Genomic DNA, 15570 nt, shown 5'->3' on the forward strand with positions numbered 1-15570 from the left:
TGGACAACTGAGAGGAAGGGCTTGAAAGGTATATACTAGAACACTGTAAAGAGATAAACTTGAAAAAGAGTTATTATGCAAAACAAAAGCCATGCAAGAATGACATGATAGAAAGCAGGTTGACAGCCAAACATCCTAGGACACCAGGGAAGAATAAATCTCCCAAAAGAATTAATGAAAAAGACTTATATTAAGATCCTCTTTATTCTATACAGAGTTTCACATTATTAATATTCAACAATAAATAAGTTGATCTGGATCAGTAGTAGGCTTGTAACATCAAATAGCATTAAATCATGGAGTAAAATGGCCTACATGACTTAAAAGTATCTGTAGATAGCCTTCTGATTTTTGCAAACAAATCAAAGATTCAAGCCAGGCAGTTTAAACAACAAAAAGACAGAAGGTCTTTGGACTGCATAAAAACACCACTAAAGTCTATGAAAAAAATCAGACAAAATGATTAATAGAATGGACCAAAAAGTTCCCGATTGGGAAAGTATCACTTAGCAATATGGTATTGCTGAGAAATTTACATGAAAAGGAGAAAAAGTAAAGCAGTTGAAATTTAAAATATTATTAGACTTAGCTATTACTAGTAACTATAATAACTTAAATACAGCTCAACTGTTATGTCTGTGCCCTAGAGACTATAACTGCTACTTCAGATGGTAGCATAGGTACACTGAGGTATGTTTCTGTCTGTACTTTGTCACAATCTCTTCTGCCAGCCAGCAAAAATGTTTTCAAATCTGACAGAAATTGCGTAATAGTACCATCCCAGCAAGTTTTGTATTAGAGATTTTATAGAAGAGTTGTTATACTGGACCTGAACAGCATGCTATATAGCCATGTGGCTAATAGCATATATCTGAAGAGAAATTCAGTGATTTGCACCCAAGATACCCAACAATTACATGGCATGATGATCATAGTTCACAACTTCATTTTTCCTGTGCAGTGCAACAGTTCATGGGGTGGCTTTTAAGACTGAATTAAACTGTTAAAGGACAGCCACAACATTAATCTAATTTCTGCTACCTACAACCGGGGAACTGCACTACTGTGAAACTAATATGGGAAAGGGCCAGAAAGAATAGCACTTGGCATGTCCCCCATTGTTACTAAAACTATAAAGACCACCTTCACTGCAGTACCGTCCAATTGTACTTTACTGCAGTACCGTCAATATTGTATCAAGAGTACATTATTAAGACCTGCATATAAAATCTTCTTTGGTGATGCAAATAACATTAACAACTACCCTTCCCATCAGTAAGTTGTTTAACAAAATTCAGAACAGAAAGCAGCACCAACTTCATTCCAGCTAATTCTAAAAAAATAAATTCCTTGGCTTGTCATTATTTCAACACAAGCTCTTCATTTGACTCTTGAAAGTATAAACGTGGTTTGTTTTAAAGTCTGAATTGTAAGTATAAGTAATAGAACTGCATTTAATTCTGGAATTCTGGGCAATGATTTAACTAACTGTGCTTTGGGCAATTTTCCATTAAGAGGTACCAGCAAAGAAGAAGAAAAATCTATACAAAATGAGATTTTTTAAAATTTATCTCATTCTTTTTCCAAATAGCCTATTTAACATAACTATTTCACAATGCTAAGAATAGTGCATGCCTGAACAATTAACAAAGAAGATAAGAACAAGCAACTAATACACACTTTAGTTCACTATTTGAAAGTTACGTTAATTCACTCAAAACTGAAGTAAAAATTTGAGGATACACCCAGTCTATTTCTGAGTTGTAAGCAAACTACAATACTGCAATTCTGCTTTACAGTATAAAAAAATTAAGCATGAGTGTTAAACTTAATTTAAAAAGCTGGTAGTTTTTTTATTTTTATTTTATTTTTTTAAAATAATCCTGATCTCACAAAGCAAGTATGTGACTGAAAGTTGATCCATATTTTCCAGTTAATTCTACTGAAGCATATAAACCTTGCATCTTCAAACAGTGAGTCACAAAGGAAAAATCCAGATTTTTATTACTGCATCCTCCCGGATGGTACGAGTCAATATCAATCACTAGAGTTTCTCATACAAAATTCCAGAAACATTTAATTACATGCTTTACCTAATACTATTCTAAATCAGAGCACTGAGTACAAGAAAAAAAATACAGAAGAATTTCCAGTATCTGATTCCTAGTATGAGATAGTTCTACCTTATCAAAACCTTCTTGCAGTTCATAATAATGGATAACAATCCATAGAGTTGTACAGATGTCTATTCAGCTGTATAATACTGCCATGCTATCGAAGTCCAATCTTGAAGAAAGTATTACATATCAGGAAAAATAGTCACTGTGCATCAGTGATTTCACGTTCATCACTTCTAACTAGTACCTGTCTAGTTTTTTCATCTAATGTTCTTTTTTGACTCTCCTACACTTTGTAACAACATGCAGTAAAATAAAAATGAAATAACTGCTGTGTGGGAATGATGCTAAGAAAGGACTCTTAAGAGACCCAAATAAATGAAGAAAAATCTTTCAGAAGGGCTCCCTAGCTATGGCTTAAAGGGTCTGTAGTCTCACAAAGAAACAGTTTTAAGGTTAGCTTGTACTTGCACAGTCTGGGTCTTACTCCTTCCTATGGAAAGTATATAAATAGTCACCTAAAGCTTTTATAAAAAACAATTTCATATTTGCAAAACTAAAATATATCAGAGCCATACATTCGAAAGCTCTCTTAGTATGGAAATTTCTTTACTAAATGCACGTACTGTCTTTATTTCAACTCAGCTGGCTGCAGAGTTGCAAAAGCATGCCCATGGCGTAGCTCACAGAGCAAGTAAGAATGTAAACACTTGTTCAGGTGTTTCCAGCCTCACCTTCTCTGTGACAACCAAGCTCTATCTCCTCTATAACTATTGCCCTTTCAGTGTCTTTCCAGTATCACGGACAGGCTAGGCATGGTAAATTCTGTAAGAACCAAGAAATACAGTGCAGTTTTTAATTTGCAGTCAATTATAATGCTGATAAAAGTTCAAAGAATCAGTCTTTTCATTGAAAAACAAAGGCGGCTTGTGATTTACAAATAGAACTTCTGTGGACAGAAGGAAGATCTGAGATTACTGTATACCAGTGTCTCCTTTTTCTGTATACCCCATCGTCCTTTTAGGGGGAGTAAAGCTTAGTCTCAGCTACATCAGTAGGTTGCAGAAACTCCAACTGCAGTTATGCAATATGCACACAGAACTCCTGAAATTATCATTATTGCTACTAAACATGAAGAAACTTTGGGTATAACAAACATATGAAAGCTGTGATGTGTCATTGTAAGTAAGAAACCCCTAGACTTGCCTGTCTTTCATTATCAATTGAAAAAAAAATTAAAGGCTTTTCAAAATCTATGGACAATGTCAGGCCACGAATCTGCAAGCAAAAACCCGAGGGCTTTAGGAGTTGGGACATACTGAAAGGGCTTTTAAAAACCATTAAAGGATAGGTAAAATAGAGTATTTGGAAGTATTTTCTCTTCCCCAGGCCACTCCTGTTGTGGTGGTGGTGTTGTTGTTTTTTTCTCTTCATATATCTATTTCTTAACACTAAGCACAGCTAGCAGATGGGAGTCAGGTCATGTTTGCATATAGCTCCTCACAAAATATGATCATACCAGTGCACTGAATGAATCAAGAAGCGAGCATCCTAACACAAATCAAATACACCACTTATTTTTAATATGCAGTTGTTGGGCATAGACTTCTCATATCCAAAGGCTTCCTAATCAAGACAGCACTAACTCTAGCCTAGAAGACTTACTGTGAAACCAACAGCAGCAACGTACCCTCTCTGTGTGTGAGAAATGATCCCCAATCTGTTCAGACTGGGGAAGCTGGGAAGGTGTCACGACATTGATGAAATGAGTGAAGCAGAACCAAGTCACACATGCCATATAAACAGGTGAGCAGACTTGGAATGGTTCAGGACAGGGGTAATTTAGATGATATTCTAACTTCAAGACCTGACAAATATTCAAACCCAACTCCAACGCACAATAAGCCTACAGTAAAGTTAAAGAACACCCTGCAAATCTGAAACAACGCAGGAAAATATGCAATGGAAAATGTATTTAGAAGGAATTTGATCTTTTTCCTTTATAAAATGAAAATTTTAATTAAATCATTTTTTCCTAAACCTGATAAAAACACTAATGTTATCAGTACATACTTGATTTAAATTTCATTTAAAGTCTTAATTTAAAAATCTATCACTAATTAATTTACTAAAGAATAGATCATGCTGACTGTATTAAAACTGAAAATACGCAAGGTACATTTTAGGATGAGATATATTCAGAAATGCTTTTACCATGCAAAGGGGTGGCAAGTTTCAGTGAGATATCAGCCTTATTCAATGTATCTTTAAGAAGGTACCCACATTGTGATTTATGTAAAGAAGTTTGAAAACATTTCAATTCATTTAAAAGAATGGGATTTCTCCTAGCCAGGCAAGAAAGATGTGTGTGATAGCACATAATAATATTTCTGCTTACTGTGTTCTTATAGACGTGACTTTCTAGGAAATGTAGTATGGGACAATTGTGATATCTGAAATATACCCAAGAATGGAGAAAAAAAATCAGTGAAAATACACCACAAACACACACAACCGTTCGCCCTTCTCTTTTGGTCAAGGGGGCAATTCCATGGAAAGCTGCAAGCATCTTTCAGGGCACGGAGGATGCGCACCTCCACAAGAATGCCCTACAGGGTGGCGCAATATTATGATTTTCATGTACTGTCTCTGCACACCACAACTCCTAATTGCAGCATTAAAAAGTAGACGAATCTTTTTACTTATCTGAAAGTTTCCATATGCTGAAAAGACTCCATATATTATTGAAAGAATTAATTAATACAAGTTAGTACGTGGTGCAAAACGCAGGTAAAACAAGGAAATATACTAAAACAGAAATTAAGGGAGAAAATATGAAAACTTAGTGTCAACGAGGATGAACAACCAGGTTCAGACACTATCAGACTTGAAGGCTTTCAACAATGAATCTAACTTGACACCTCTGACTGCAAAACACATTAGTAGCACGTCACAGCTTCTGCAACCAGATAATGAGACAAATCATATTTTTTTTGTCCTTATTAGGACAGAAAAGGTCTGATTTTAGGATCCCATAATTAGTAACTATTTTCTAATCCTTATCTTACCTTTACCACTTTGAAGGATTTACATAAATCAACAACTAGCTATTGGAAAATGGCCTTATATCCTATATAAAATATATCCCTATTTTTAAGCCCCTGTTTCAGAAATGGAACTTAACAGCAGTGAACCTACACTATTTTCTTCTGTAAAAGGTCTCCCATTTAAAAGAAAAAAATTACTTTTTTTTTCTTTTCTTTTTTTTTTTTCCCCACAACAGCTCTTTCTGTCACAGAGTACAAATATATAGACCACTCAGTGTAACATTCACTGATTGGTGAAATTCCATTACTTTATACATATAGAATATACACATATATTTATACGCATATGCCAATCAAAAATGTTACAGTCTAGATGACCCATTTTAAAAAAAATATGCAGTACACTGCAGTTTCAGAAGACAAATACAAACCATTAGCTTTCATTAACAGCTTGGTGCAAAGCCGCCTTTAACTAACAGACTAGGTTCAGGGAGGGACCTGGTCTATTCAGGTGTTCATACCTTGTGTACAGTAATGTCTCTTCACAGACTTCTCTAAACTATTTCTGCTACAAAAATGTAACGAAAAACATCAGTGTTGGAAGGAACCTCTGAAGGTCAGCTCGTCCAGCCTTCTCTTCAAAACTGTATCTGGCTGCCAGATCAGATCAGATGAGCTGTGGTGTTGTCCCACCATAGCTTGAAAACCTCCAAGAGCAGAGATTCCACCACTTCCCTGGGTAATCTGTTCCAGCACTGCACTTACTCACTTTGGTTAATAAGTTTTTCCTGATGTCCAGCTCCAACCTCCCACACTACAGCTTGTAGTCACTGCCATATGCCATTACCAAGAGGGGTCTGGCTTCATCATCTCTGTAATTCCCCTTCAAGTAGTGGTGGTCTGCTAGAGCATCGCCCCATAGCCTCCTCATCACCAGAACAAACAAGCCCCAGCCTCTCCTTCCAGGTCCCGTGCACTGCCCCAACTACCATGGAAGCCCTTTGCTGCTCCCTCTCTAGTTTCTCAGTTTTGAACTGGGGAACTGAAAATTTTTTTATGGTTGTGCCTGTATCTTTTTCTAATTCTGACATTCAGATTGGTTGTTCACAGTTCTTTCAGCTACTATTTCAGTACTTGTTCAACAAGAATGCATTTATAGATGCTGGGACAGTAGTTTATTAATGTCAGCTATGCTTACTTTACATACAGCAGGAAGAAAGCCAGAAAGGGGCTAAGGAAATTTCTGAGGCAGCCCTATTCACAAACAAGAAGGTCTCCAACAGCCAGTTCAGTCTGCTAATGTTTTTCAAAAAAGTTATGAGAACAAGCAACAAATGAGCTGCAAAAACATCCTCTATGTTATATAAAGACTTCTTGACTCACAATCTCAAATGACTTCGTTTCAACCTTGCCTATATATCTGAAAACCAAGAGCTGTTTTTTGTCCTTCGACCATGCTAGAAAAGTATTTACATAAAAATGGTATTTTGCATATTCTGCAAAAAACAGAATTGCAAAGAGACTACTTCTATTAAAAAAAAAGAAAAAGTATGATTCTATAAGACACCATAAGTAAGCTGGCTTTAAAAATCATGTGAATCCATTCAAAGTGTTAGGGCAAGCACTGTACTACAATTTAACCTCACATGCAGTGTGGCTCTGACAGTATTTTTCAGAAGAAACTCATGCACACTTGCTACTTTGGCTCTGTGATACTGACCTTGAGAATATACTCAAAGGAAACGGAACATACTTAGGAAAACAGGTTGGTATTTTACTATTAGCATAACAATAATCAAAATACTACTTTGGAGAAAGGGTAAAACAAAGAACGTGTGCTCTATATGGAAAAGAGGAGGAAAAGATTTTTTTTTTTTAATAATTCTCAAACTCGACAACATTTATACAGAATGTTTACATGTTGTTATATTCTAATTTGAACACTGGAGAAAAATCTATGAAAAGTCATTTAAGAAAAATCAGTTTCATGTTAATTTGTTTAAATTACTAGAATACGTTTAACTCATTAGCAGCCAGAAGTCTCAATCTATTTGGATCCCCCTTACGCTAAATTCTGACCAAACGCTGCTGTTTAGTTATAAACACCACGTAAGCTATGTAATGCAATTTATCATTTCAAACTCAGAAAATTTTTTCACCCTGCATATTTTCCCCCCCAGTAAAAGCCCTGCAATTTTAACACAGAGAAATAGCATCACGCGGCTGCAGCTTCAGTGTGACCTGTGTTCTAAATACAACAGGATCAGTCAAAGATCAACTAGTCCCTCATGCAGAGTATTCTACAGATCATCTTCATGACTTCATTCTCTTGGGAAAATTTTTAGTATTCAAGTGGGCACACTTTACACAAGCTGCAGAACTACAAATTATGGATATTTCAGGCCTGTTCTGCTTTGAGTTCTACATGGAAAACATGCATGGAAATATCTCATGTCTTAACACAAAATAGGCGTAACCGGAAACTGGCCAGCGATGCGCACAACTCAGCTGTGTACACCAAGCCATGTGCAACGCACAACTCCAGCTGTGTACACACAAGAAAGTTCTGTCACCTAAGCATACAAGCAAATCTAGAATATGTTCTACACAACACTTAAAGTACTTAGGCACTTAAATCCCACATAAATTGTATATATGGTGTTAAGTGCTTTGTGAAAATACTCTGCACTCCATAAGCCCGTGCCATTCCCTAACAGACAACAACAGACCAGTCAGGAAGGGAGGATGAAAATTAACATGCCAAACCTAAACTGAACTACATTTCTCCCCTCCTGCAATGCATGTTGTGCTAGGAGAGGCACTGCAAACATGAAGACATCAAAAGCATCAGGATTTCTGCGTGATTGAACCAGGTGCTAAGATACATGAAATGATAGTTCTTTGTGGCTACAAAATACTAGACCGTTCACAATTAGGGAAAAAGTACATTCATAAATAACTGATCATCTTTGTCTACTTTCAAATTACTTGACAGTGTGGGGTTTTCTTAGAGTGTGATTTGCAGAGAACACTATGAGACTCCTATATAATGCAAAATTTACTGATTCTTCTATTTGAGACTCCGAAAATACCCTTGAGGCTACGATAAAATAGCCTGCTAAAACACAAAGGCTACCTTAAATTAAAGGTGAAACTATTAATATTCATCCTGCAGCCCATCAAACTGTAATAAATTCCTTACTGGCCTTACAGAACTCAAATCTTTGCAGAAAATAGGAGTGTGAACTCCATTGGGGTTTCTTGCATTATAAAAGTTTAAGTTGTTCATTAAAACCCATCCTAGAATTACTTACTGAGACTGTCACTTTTAAGTTACCTTCAAGAGATCATTGCACAAAGAAAGAATTGGACAATGACTTCTTTTGTCTTGTTATATTCAGATTAAGAATTCTGACAGTGGTACATAGCCATTCAATTATTAAAAAATTTTATACTTTTAGATTTTACAATTACTTTTACTTTGTGTACAGTATTTTTCAGCCAAGCTGCAAAAGCTTTAGATCTCAAAAGAAAAATATGTAGCAATCTGTGTTACATTCTCATTTTTGCCAACATGCATGTTTTAGAACTTATGCTGCACTGAAAAAAGAGAGAAGACAGTATCTAAACATGACTTGGGGCTGGGGGGGGGGGGGGAACAAAGTCAACTTCAAACTACTGCTTACATTTACTCTTAAGTGGGGTGGCAGGGGGACCCAATACAGTTCAGCTTGAGATGTATTATGAGAAAAGGGCAGGAAAAGGGGACATGAGAATTCTTAGCACGGTCCAACTCAAAATGTTTTAAAACAATATCTCTAGCTACTCCTTCTATCTAGTTATTTGTGTGCATTTTGCTTTAGTTGTAGGGATTTCAGAAGCATTATCTAGCTTATCCTCAACAGCTCTCATGATTTTGTGGAAAAAAGACCACCACCAGTTTCATAGTGAACATTTGAGATCTGGCTAAACTAAACAACTTGGCCAACATCTATTCTCAAAATTCACGATGGGCAGAAACTGAACATAAAGCTAACTGACATGCAGACCAATGAACTCAGACCAGGTACTCATTCTTGTTAACCAATAAAGTTCCATTTCAGATACTGATTTTCTTTTTTAAAGGTTGGGGGGAAGTATATCAACTGATCGGTGTTCCAGAATACATAACTGATAAAGCCAGAGACAGACTATTTTTTTTTTTCAAAATTTCAGGTGATGAAATACAGCACTAGCATATTTAGAATTTTTGTAGAAGACTTTCATTAAGACTAAAAAAATTACTCATCTGCATTCTCCCTGATCACTTCTGAGCTCTTTATGTCAGAAATCTCAAAGAAGTGAGAAACCTGCATATGGCTTTTGTCCTCTGTACTGTTTCGCCTGACATGCAGCCATTAAAGAGCATACAGTTCAGAACTGGCCACAACACATGTAGCCCCTTGCCCAGCCAGTACTCTGTGAATGCAGCAGAGATTTGCAATGTTTGGAACAGAAGGAGAAAATGTAGGCGAGCGGCAAAGCCGCATATAGATTTGTTAAAAACTGGGGATTACTTTCCCATTTAGGAAGCAGCTTATTATGAAATACAAACAATAAAGTAAATAAACCAACATGAATCTTCAAAACAAAAGTGTCAATATAGTTGCATATCATAGAAAATCTGTATTGTGCAGGATAAAACACAAATCATGCGTCATAAAGCTACTCAGTCTGAATGTCTTATCTTACAGTTACCATAGCTCTGCCAGCTATCATTATTTCTATAACACTTGAATTCATCTGCTATTTCATCCTCTGTAAAGAGGTCATTTAGAAGTGGCAAAAATCTAGACTGAATCAGGAAATTTAAAGTGCTGATGTCCGAAAGGACAAAGAAGTAAATTATACTAATCATCATCATGCCAAAAGCCCTCCAAAAATGTTTCATGCTTAGCAATTTTTAAAAGGCTTATCTAAACTTGTTTTCCAAGAAATACTGTGCATAAAAGGAGATCAAAATACTTCACTATGGTCACTATAAAAAAAAATGATTTTTTGTTTTAAGCAGACTAGTAAAATGGAAAATTAGGGAATCAAATGAAAACTGAATAAGTTTGAGAACAGGTCAAAAGCTTAACTTTTTCCTTAAACTAGAGCTGCATTTCAGTCAGAAAACCCCAGAAAAACCAAACTCACACATCTGTACCCTTCCAAAGTCCCCACTGCCCTTCACCACCTGCTTTTGCACTTCCTGCAGTTCCCCAAAACTTCCACTCATCCTTCTCAGCTGCAGTTCCCTACCCACAGCTTCAGTCATTAAAACTGAAATACAAAAAAAAAAAAAAAAAAACCTTGCAAGCTTGGCTCTTCAAGAAATCAGAAAGTGAGGGCAGGGAAGAAGGAAGAATAATCATCAAGAAGTACAACTCTCTCTCTTGTGGACAATTTTTTTCTACCTGATTGGTTAAACAAACTACGATGGCACTTCTAAATATGCAAAAACACAATCTTGAGCTCGGAGAACTAGGTTCACTGCTGCTTGAAGTGGCAGGCTTGGCACTTTGGTCTTTTCCAGGCAATTCACGTCTTTCATTCTGGAACACAATTACACTGGAGCTGGAGGAAATTACACTGGAGATTTACTGTCAATATTATGAAGTGTGTGTACAATGCATATACAGACATTAAAAATCACAATTTGCTTTTAACATTATAAACCAAGCATAACAGAAAAAAAATAACAGCATCTATCAGTCCACATAGACTCCCTCTAATGAAACACGGGTATACAGGACTTGGGCCTAATTTCTTCAGACATGACAGCGAGCTATCACTCCTCCTTCAGCCAGCTAATTACTTTTTTTGTAAGCATTCACTTATATCATTCCAATAAAGGTAACAAGCCTCATCTTAAGTAGGATCCAAGTACAGCCATTCTTTTGGGCACCCACTATTCAAAAAAGGCCCTCCAATTCTACTGGTCTTCTGCTCCCAATACTGACTTCATCCCACAAGTTCTCCTCATCTTCAGATAACTTATCCTGCCATTCATTTCCATTCCTATCTTTTTCTACTGCTTGCATAGCTCTCAAAGTAACACATAAACACAGGCAACGTGCCAATAAGCAGATCACAATGGAGTATTTCTCAGTTACAGAGGAGCATTGTTTCTGTCACAGAGGCTGTCAGGTGGAATTAATATTTGCAGACATTTTTGTGAAGACAACCTGAGCTGTAATATTTGGCAGTTATCCCCAATGAGCTAAATCTTTAGAACAGAAGTTGTAAACTCTTTGTGGCAAAATATGCTCCCCCCCAACAAAAAAAGGAAGGAAAATAGATCAGGCTTACATTCTCAAATCATTGAAAAGAGAAGCATGAAAGAGGCTCCATATTAGTGGCAGTGTTTAACAATAAACACTGTCAAGCACCTAATAGGCCATTTGCTTCAGCACCCAGTGAATGGAGAGATTGGAACATATCCACTGTGTTAATTATGCAAAACAGTCAATGCACACAGCATTTCCTGAGGATTAATGAACAGCTGCCCAGGGAAGGGAGGGAGGGAGGGAGGGAGGGAGGGAGGAGGAAGAAGAGACAAGATAGCCTGAAGCAAGGTCATGGAACCCTGGCAGAAACTGAACCCCAGTAAATTTCCCCTACCAAAGTTAGTACTATTGTTACAACATACAAATTTAAACCGGACATATGGCTTGACATAATTTAAATCAACACATTAAAGGCATTTCTATGAAATAGATAGATTTTTCATACTTCAATGTGAAATACTGTGCAAAACAAAGCCCATAAGTTTTTGCGTCAGGAAAGCAAAGGGGATGATAACATCATCCCAAGATGAGGGTATCTGACACATTTTAACTGGCAACATTCCATTAATTTGTAAATCTAGACACAGGCACCTTTGTAAAACTCACTAAAACTCACAAGTTAGGGTTTTTAACACATTTTGCAAATGTCTGTCTATAGATATAATTTATCCCAACTTGATTTAATAGAAATAACAGCATTGAAACTCTCATGATAAAAAATCGTATCAATTCCACATCAATACATGCAAAGGCAGCAAAATCACACAGGATTAGGGAAAACTAGTAATTTGCAGATTAAGAAGGCAAGCATCTAGCTCAAGTGCCTCCTGTAGCCAGAGTAGCAACCTCTTCTAAACCTTAAAGGCTTTTTACCTGTATATAAAACATGAACTATTAGATTTGTAAAGTTCCTACTGGAATTTAATTGGGCAAGTGTAGCTTTACTGCCTGGAGCACAGCAGCTGGGACGGGAAGTAGGGAATGCCATTGCAATATTTGGATAAATTCTCAAAACTGTAAAAAGCTTCCAGTAATTAGTGGATGATAAGGGAATTCAGAGCTTGGCACTGAAGCTTTATTTCTATTTGCAGAAACTATTTGACTTGTTTATTATGTATACTTGTTTACAGAGAATAAACAGTACAAGGATTTGAGCCACCTGATACTAGCATACCACAAAAGTAAAATTTGACATTAATGTACATCTTTGTTTCCTGTCACCTCATGCAAAATGTTTCTCTGCAGAAAGAAATGTTCCCAAAATTATCAGAAATCATCTGACATTTTCATTTTCTCCTAAAACTTCATGATAGAATAATTTCACATTATTACATTGCATAAATTATATTACACTGCCTGAATGTAACATGAGGCTACATAAATCTGCTATAGCCTATGACAAGATCATCCCCACTATACCCATCTCATCAATCTTGTAAATTAAATATGGTGAAGCCTGTTCAAAGCTTAAATAAAAGGTATATTCAGATAGCGAAAGCAGTAAGGCTAATGAAGCCACTGTTGGAACACTAACCTGAATTAATGCTATGGTGAGAATTTAGTCCCAGTCTTAAGGATCACTGTAATCATAAAAGCAAACCATGTAGGATTATTTAAAATCCTGTGAAATATTTCCCATATTTTGCATTAATTTCTCCTCCTGCCCCAATTCTATTCTATAAGAGCAGCTGGCTTCAGATTTAGCATGTTTTATCACAATATACAGGAATGACATTTTCCTTCAAGTACATCTTCTAAGCAACTTCGGAATTGTAAGACATAAGATCTGCTACCAGTCCAGCACTGTTTGCTGCACATCCTGAATTTTGGGCCAGTCTATTCTGGAACAATTAGGGTAGAAAAATTCACATTTAAATGAAAGTTTATTATACAGATTATTTGTATGGGAAACAACAAAACTACCCTTAACACCATGGAAATGAGGAATGCGAAAAGCCCCGGCAAAAAGGTGCAAAGGCATATTAAGTCAAAAGTGCACAACATGAACAAAACCATATATAGCACACACTCATACATGTTCTACCCTAAGAAGCCATTAATGAGTCTAAATCTGTAACAGAAAAGATGCCAAAATAGTCTATCAAAGTAACTTTAATATGATAATACTGAAACAACAATATTGCTCTTGGCACATGTGATCACGAGTCATACGTGAAGTTGTCTACTCACATGGGTGAAGTTCAAGACATAATTTTCACCTCCACTGCCTTTATATTTTCTTACCGCAGCGTTAGTACATCGCACGTTCATTAACAGTGCACTGTTACGTGACTCTCTCATGCCCACGTTGTGTCACTGGCCAACACAGTCAGCCAGCTGCGTTTAGCACATAGGCTGATGTTCCAGGAAAGAGGCAGCAATTCTGTGCAGCCCTTCAATAAGCAGAAGATACCATTAAATGCTCCTTTCCAACACAGCTGACTAGCTTAAAGTAATCCTCCATGTTACACACGAGCACAAATTTATGGAAGATCCATCATGGTACTCAGCACAGGGAATGCATCCGTAACCTGCATACAGAGTGACAAATTACTTGCACTTCAGGCTTCGTTAATATGTTAATATTATTTTTATGGAATAAATACAGAGAACTTGAAAAGTGGTCAGTGCTCATTACACCTTAATCTATGAAAATAAGGTTTTTGTGGCGAACTAATCCTCATAATTAAAATGGCAGCTGTGATAGATTGGTACAAGGAACACTTCACATACTCATGCAGTCAACTTCAGTCTTGAACAAATATTTTATACTGCATAGGAAAGACATTTCATGAGCCCACATAATGTTCCATATATGCATTGGTCTTATTTTAAAATATCAAGAAAATTTATTCTCCCTTGTCTAAGAGCTGTTCTCAAATTTGAACACATACAATAGGAAAAACTTTAAAAAAAAAAAAGTCATGTTTGAACCTTAACTTGCCCCAAAATAAAAAACTCACATTTATATTTTTCAGTGTTTGTGTATTTCAACCAACCATGAAGAGACTAAGTAGCCATTTTCAAATCTAAAACAAGATTTAAGACTTCGGGCCCACATTTAAGATTTCACGTTCAAGCCTGAACACTACTTTGGAGTACAGATCACAACAAAGAAATATCTACTTCTCTGAATGTTTGGAATATATATTTGGTTGTTTTAAGATATTTCATATAAGAAAAACTAGATACTTCATAATTATAAGATATTTTTCAGTTTATATAGAAGTGTCTAACCACTGAATTAACAAGCACTGGAGATGAAGATGTTAGAGATAGCAGGATGAAACATCAGTATTTGACAATTAATTTACAACCATTGTCTTTTTACTTTCAGGAAACACTACCTGCTGTGCTGCATTTTCAGGTTATTTGGTCTGGACCACTCTTCTGACGCCAAAGCACTTACAGAACTTGCCAAAATGAAACAATTCTCAGACATTGTTGGCTTTGTATTTGCATAAACTAAAGTACCAACTGCACATCAATAACTTCTTTCACTGAATCCTGCTGGATGCTGTATTGTTCCCTTGTCAGAAGTGGCTGCTAAAATAAAAAGATGGCTGAAGAACAGAAAGCATCTCTAAAGAAAGCATTTCATTTTGGTATTAATGGATATGTACCATCAGTAAAACTATGCATCAGGAATAAAAGTGCCCCCCAAAGCTATGCCTGTTGTTTACGCAATAGCAAATAAGTAGTATGTGACTGGTCTATGATAGAAAACCTGTAACACTAATGGAGAGCTGACTGTCAAACAATAGCCATTAGGAAAGCCATAGACTCAAACTCATCTTTAAACTAGTTATCTGTAAGCCTATCAGTCTGTGCTAATTTTGTAATACAGAGATCATGTTAGCTTCAGACCATAAAAGAATACTTCTGCATTCCCTAGCTACAAGAAAACTTTACTTAAATCTGTTATTTCATTTCTTTACCTTAGTGTGCTTGGTTTAATCAATAATTATCTGTACCTACAAGTACCATTCTTTCAGAACCAAAACTTGAAAGAGCCTTCCTAAAAAGAGCATATCAGCTAGTATTATACGTAATAACAAGAACAAAAGGCTTTCCTTTTTTATTAGTAGCTAAAGT

At 36.3% G+C, this 15570-nt stretch overlaps 1 protein-coding gene and 1 long non-coding RNA gene across 2 annotated transcripts in view; one reads left to right on the forward strand and one right to left on the reverse strand.

Annotated features, from left to right (window-relative positions):
• Window positions 1-15549, forward strand: part of LOC135330012 (uncharacterized) — a 36879-nt gene extending 21330 nt beyond the window's left edge. Inside the window, exon 2 of the long non-coding RNA XR_010391717.1 lies at window positions 14813-15549. This is a non-coding gene — a long non-coding RNA (uncharacterized LOC135330012). The remainder of the gene's footprint in view (window positions 1-14812) is intronic.
• DOCK2 (dedicator of cytokinesis 2) overlaps window positions 1-15570 on the reverse strand; it is a 226577-nt gene that overhangs the window by 106796 nt on the left and 104211 nt on the right. The gene's annotated exons all lie outside the window — the stretch shown is intronic.

Source organism: Dromaius novaehollandiae, chromosome 15 (assembly GCF_036370855.1).
Source record: "Dromaius novaehollandiae isolate bDroNov1 chromosome 15, bDroNov1.hap1, whole genome shotgun sequence".
Classification (NCBI taxonomy): Eukaryota; Metazoa; Chordata; class Aves; order Casuariiformes; family Dromaiidae; genus Dromaius; species Dromaius novaehollandiae.